This window comes from Ambystoma mexicanum, chromosome 1p (genome assembly GCF_040938575.1).
Source record: "Ambystoma mexicanum isolate Mex_15411 chromosome 1p, UKY_AmexF1_1, whole genome shotgun sequence".
Lineage (NCBI taxonomy): Eukaryota > Metazoa > Chordata > Amphibia > Caudata > Ambystomatidae > Ambystoma > Ambystoma mexicanum.
The window spans coordinates 995,018,825-995,025,350 of NC_090921.1; positions in this window are offsets into that span (position 1 = coordinate 995,018,825).

The following is a 6,526-nucleotide window of genomic DNA, read 5'->3' on the forward strand; positions in this document are numbered from 1 at the left end:
GCACCTAATCCTGGAACGTCCATTCGTAGAGAAAGGTAAGACAGATGCCTCGAGCATACATACTATGTCTATATATGTTAGCAGATAGACACCAGGTGAATATTAGCTATTCTATTGACTGACCCGTTTAACATGGGATGTGACCGTGCTAGACAACATAGACCCACTGCTTCCATAGAAGCATTCATAGACCATTTTCTAACTATCATCCATGGTTTAATTTAGGCTCTAGATGGCTATACTTTGACCATCGATTACAACACATGTACATGTGTTTTACAGGTACATCTTGGAAAATCATCCAACCAAATTACTTCTCCCCCATGGGAATTCCTTGGCGGTCCAACAGTGACACTAACCAACTTACTGTGTGGTACCACAGATGAAGATACGGCAGGTAAATTTTGATGCACATGTTGCATGATAAGAACTTTTTAAACTAGAATTCAGGACTCATTCTCCGATTTTAATTTAGTTTTTCTCTACCGTTTTTCTATTATTTCTACAGGTTGCATACCAACGATGCTCTAAACACAAATTTTTGGTTATTCTTTGAAAAGACCGCCATCAGTATCAAGATAGGAGATTTGACATTGAGGCGGATGCGCCGGCGGCCCTACGAAGGCCATACAAAGGCCTGTTGAGAGCCTGTTGGGCCTCACTACATCGCCCCATCCAAGGGAAGAGGGCAGGAGCCCTTTCCCCATCGCTGCAACGCCATAACAGCTGGTAAGCTGCAACGAAGGCCTGCCTGGCCTTGTCCAACTTCCTGCCTGACCCCCGCATGCCGGGCGCATCGCGGCGCCACATCGAGGCTAAGCCTCGCTTATCCCGCCCATTACATCCGCCGGCAGGCGGATGCGCCGGCGGCCCTACGAAGGCCATACAAAGGCCTGTTGAGAGCCTGTTGGGCCTCACTACATCGCCCCATCCAAGGGAAGAGGGCAGGAGCCCTTTCCCCATCGCTGCAACGCCATAACAGCTGGTAAGCTGCAACGAAGGCCTGCCTGGCCTTGTCCAACTTCCTGCCTGACCCCCGCATGCCGGGCGCATCGCGGCGCCACATCGAGGCTAAGCCTCGCTTATCCCGCCCATTACATCCGCCGGCAGGCGGATGCGCCGGCGGCCCTACGAAGGCCATACAAAGGCCTGTTGAGAGCCTGTTGGGAGCATCAGGAGCCAGGGGCCATGGACCTTTAATCTTTTGTGAGTAGTGGGAATACCCTCAGTCTATACTATTGTGCTTTCTGGTATGCCCTCTGCTACTCCGCACCCATAAACATTTGAACTCGGTTTCTTTAACTGTTTGCTACATACGCTCATGCTTCCAACGCCGCCGCCTATGGTCGCTAACGTACCACTGCAACTGTGTTGTGCCCTATGGTCGCCCAGACCCCACTTGCATTGTGTTGTGCCCTATGGTCGCCCAGACCCCACTTGCATTGTGTTGTGCCCTATGGTCGCCCAGACCCCACTTGCATTGTGTTGTGCCCTATGGTCGCCCAGACCCCACTTGCATTGTGTTGTGCCCTATGGTCGCCCAGACCCCACTTGCATTGTGTTGTGCCCTATGGTCGCCCAGACCCCACTTGCATTGTGTTGTGCCCTATGGTCGCCTAGACCCCACTTGCATTGTGTTGTGCCCTATGGTCGCCCAGACCTCATTCGCATTGTGTTGTGCCCTATGGTCGCCTAGACCCCACTTGCATTGTGTTGTGCCCTATGGTCGCCCAGACCCCACTTGCATTGTGTTGTGCCCTATGGTCGCCTAGACCTCATTCGCATTGTGTTGTGCCCTACCTATAACGCCTATGCCCCCTTCACGCCACTCCCCTGTACATTACCTTAGTCCCAGCATGCTACTCTGCCTGACTGCGATCATGTTCCCTTTCTGTGTCATGCAAAGTAACATACCCTGCACTGGCAACAGTTACCTAGCCTATAATAATGGTTTAGTCAGACCCGCCTGCCCAAGACACCACCCGATCACCTGCCCTACACCATTCCTGCCCACCACACCAGCCTTCCCCCCGGATACCAAGTCCGCCCTTCCCACCCATAGACATGCACACGTTCCGCATGTCGCAGCTAACACACACCTAGCTGTCTATAAGCAGAACCCCATCAACACGAGAGCATCTTGCCCTACCATTGACTACAACACCTCTACATTAGCTAACCCAACCAACTCCCGTAACACTACCCTCATCCCCTCCGATCGGAATTCTAGACTTGGCGCCAGAACCCACCACAGACCTAGCAAAGGCCCTACCAAATCACTCAATAAGATCAACCCTCACACTGTAACACCCATCAACACTATCCATCCCAGTCTTAAAGGAGCTCTCCTAAATGTCAGATCATTAGTCGCCCATGCCTCAGAAGTCGCTGACATTATTCTAACAAACAACCTGGACTTCCTTGCGGTAACCGAAACATGGCTGCACGATGCTGCAGGTCCATCTCTTACCCTTGCCATACCTGATAACTACACCATCCTTAGAGCAGATAGACCGAACGCTCGAGGTGGCGGCGTAGCTATCATCTTTAAGTCCACGCTTGACATCAGACTATCCTCTGCTCCCCCACTCAAATCCTGTGAACACATTACAGTCAAATTTCAAACCTCCCCTAAAAGTACTATTACGCTGCACTTAATTTACCGACCCCCGGGCCCTCCTGGCTCATTTGAGGAAGACATCACTTCACTAGTTGCTGAAAGCTCCAAACCATCAGCACAATTGATTATACTCGGAGACTTTAACCTTGGGTTTAACGACCCCCTAGACACCCCAGCCACTGCCCTGGCCATGGCATTAGAGGAGCATGGCCTCCAACAACTTTGCTCCAAACCCACCCACTCGAAAGGCAGAATCCTTGACTGGATAACTACCCTTAACTGCAACATTACTACGAAAGATCCCACACAACTTATCTGGACTGACCACCACCTCCTCCCGTTTGACATTCTTACCAGCAACTCAGCACATAAAAGGCCTATAATGCACCTGCCTGCCCTACTAGGAAAAAGAGCAATATCACAGCGGAAGCCCTAATACCTCTGGTGATCCCTACTTTAAACGCACTACCCGCCACAACGGACTTGAACCAACTGGTCAACGCCTACAATGAGTCCATGGCCAAAGCCATTGACATCATTGCCCCACTGAAACTGCGCAAAGGAATACCCAAAGCGCACCTGAACACATGGTTCACCCCGGAGCTGAAAACCCTGCGTCAACAAAAAAACAAACTTGAAGCACTCTGGAAATCAGTGCCTTCTATAAATAACAGAACCAATCTCACCAACATCTCCACCCTCTACAAAAATGAGATTATACGGGCCAAGAAAGAATCTCTCAACACTAGGATCTCCCAAGCAAGCTCCAGTACTAAGGAGCTCTTTAACATACTAAAGGAATTAGAAAACCCCATTACCCCCACTGACTCTTGCACTAAGGATAAACCCTGGGGCACAGGGATCCAGAATGCCCTAGCTAACAAAATCTCAGGGCTCCAAACTAAAATCAACAACAAACGACAACAACTCACTCTCGATCCCACCTCCTTCCCCACGCCCCCTCCACCTACTGCCACTAGTTCAGGCTTCACCATCAAAAGGTATCCATATTGGAGGTTCAGAAAATTATAGCATCCCTTAAACCATCGAATTGCAAGGGGGACAGCTGCCCTGCACAGATCATAAAAGATGCAGCTAGGGATCTCTCCCCATTTGTCACCAAATTAATAAACCTGTCCTTCGCCAACAACATGGTCCCCAGCAATCTGAAACAGTCCTGGGTCCTACCGCTACTAAAAAAAACTACTCTCAACCCTGACATCCCCACGAACTACAGACCCATTACCACCGTCCCATTCCTACTAAAAATCTTGGATAGAGTGGCTTATTTACAAATCCAGGACTACCTTGAGGCCAATCACCTACTAGGAACTCGCCAATCTGGCTTTCGACCACAACACGGGACAGAAACGGCCCTTGTTGATCTCAAATGCCAGATAGACGAACTCAAAGACAAAAACAAGGCTGCCATCCTTCTACTCCTTGACCTCTCCGCTGCCTTTGACCTGGTCGACCATAAAATCCTGTGCAACCATTTGTCTCTGGCAGCACACTTCTCCCACTCTGCAGTCACATGGATCCAATCTTTCCTGGACAACAGAACCATGCGGGTCTTCTCCCCCCTAGCAGCGGCTGACCCCATCCCCATCACCTGCGGTGTCCCACAAGGATCCTGTGTCTCACCTACCCTTTACAATATTTTCACCAAGCCCTTATTCGACAAGCTAGACAATCTGGGTGTCACCTATACTAACTACGCAGATGACACCCAGATACTCCTCACCCTATCAGGCAACTACAACAAGGACGCCAAATGGATCAATGAAGTCTTTTCATCATTCAGGCATGGATGGCCACACATGGCCTATGCCTGAATGATGACAAGACTGAATTGCTTCTTGTCGGCTCACCGAACACTATCAGTAAACTCTGTCCCGGCTACACTAGCTTCACTATTGACGGTAACACCATACCCACTGCCAAGAGCGTAAAAACCCTCGGTTTCTACCTAGACACGAACATCAACCTAGCTAAACAAATCAACATGACCGCCTCAGCCACTGCCTACACCGGTAAACTAATCAGGGCCTGCAGACCACTGATCTCCCCTAGCAACTGTCTCATCCTAGCCAGAGCACTCATTCAATCTAAACTGGATTACTGTAATAGCCTCTATGTAGGTGCCAACAAAACAGTAATCAATAAATTGCAAGTTTTACAAAATAACGCACTCCGTGCCGCCCTCAATATTCCTAGAAGGGAACACATCTCCGCCACCAGAACTGCCTGCAAATGGTTGTCCATCCAACAGAAAATTGACTTGAAAACCTTATGCCTTACTTACAAAGCCCTCAATCATCTTGCCCCACCCTACCTCTCGAACAAATTTACACTAAGACAGAACACTAGAACCACCAGATCGTCCAACTCATTACAACTAACAGTTCCCAAATACTCCCTCAAAAGAGCTGGAGGATCCAGCTTCCCAACTTTGGCAACACAAATCTGGAATTCCATCCCACTGGATATTAAATCTACACCTACTTTCCAACCCTTCAGAACTAAGGTCATTTCCTGGTTAACCAACAAATAACTGTCCTACCACATATGTATGCACTCCGATTGTCCAATTTTATGTATATTGTTTGAATACTATTATCTATGCCCTATCAATACTGTACTATTGTCTTTTACCTGTAACCTGATGTTCAAAGCGCATATATACCCCCGGGTCAAGAGCGCTATATAAATAAATAAACAAACAAACAAACAAACAAACAAACATCCAGGTGATTATTATTATAGATATGGTCAACAAAAAGAACATGACAAAGACCAATTAAGATGAAAACTGAATGTTGTACTGAATATTGAATTATATATTATAGGTGAAGAACAAAAGGAGGAATAGAAAGAGGGCAAACCACTCTTGAAGAAGGGGACAAAACCAACCCCGAAACGCGTCGAGTAATATATGTTAATGCTCTCTACGATCAATAGAAAATGTGTTAAACATACTGTGTGCCAACGAAGAATATTGCACCTAAATTGATTGTGACAGATAAATGTGTATGTCCACGCTTAATAAGTAAAGTTGAAATTGCATCAGTATAGATGATAAACATCTAATGAATCAATATGCAAATGTGTATCTTGTATTTGATAGCAACATTAAATTGATGGTTATTTTTTAACATAATCATTGTCTTAAATTGTTTTTCACAAACATTTTTCAAAAACAAATTGTTACAATTGTTAAATTATTGATTGTTTTCACAATTGATTGGGTGTGCAGGGGACGGGAGAGTTCCACAAGAGTGTGGACATCTGTTGGTTTTACATAGGTTAACATAACCCAGTGTCAAGGTTGTTTTTCTCCCTGGCACCCAACTAATTTATCATCAACATCTTGAAATAACTAAGAGGTGTGCGCTAGGCCAGAGATATATTGGATCCTCCCGCAAATATCCTTAGAGGAGGTCATGGGACCTTCATCGAATTTATTGCTCTCAAATAGTGTCCAAGAAGAGCTTAAAATACGAAATTTACCACAAGAAACTTCTTTGAGCCTGACAGAATCGAATACGGTCGAAATTAATGATGGAAAGGAGCTAGATCCTTCTCCTGTGGAGGCCGTCCAGCATGTCCCCCCTAATTTTCACTCTATTCCAAATGACATGAAAAACATCATTGGATGGAAGAGCGATACTAAGATTAATGGTGCTGTTCGAATTAATCGCTCTTTCTTAATGAATGCTCTCTTTAAGATTCTATCCCTTCGAAGCCTGGTGACAAATGATATTGAGTCGATTAGGCTTCCGAATGAGAACAATAATCGTATGTTGTCTAAAATGTTTTCACCAATAATTGCGAAATTGATATGGGAACACCAAAGTGATCTAGAGATACTCGGACTTGAGATGCTTGTCCTCACAAAGATCAATG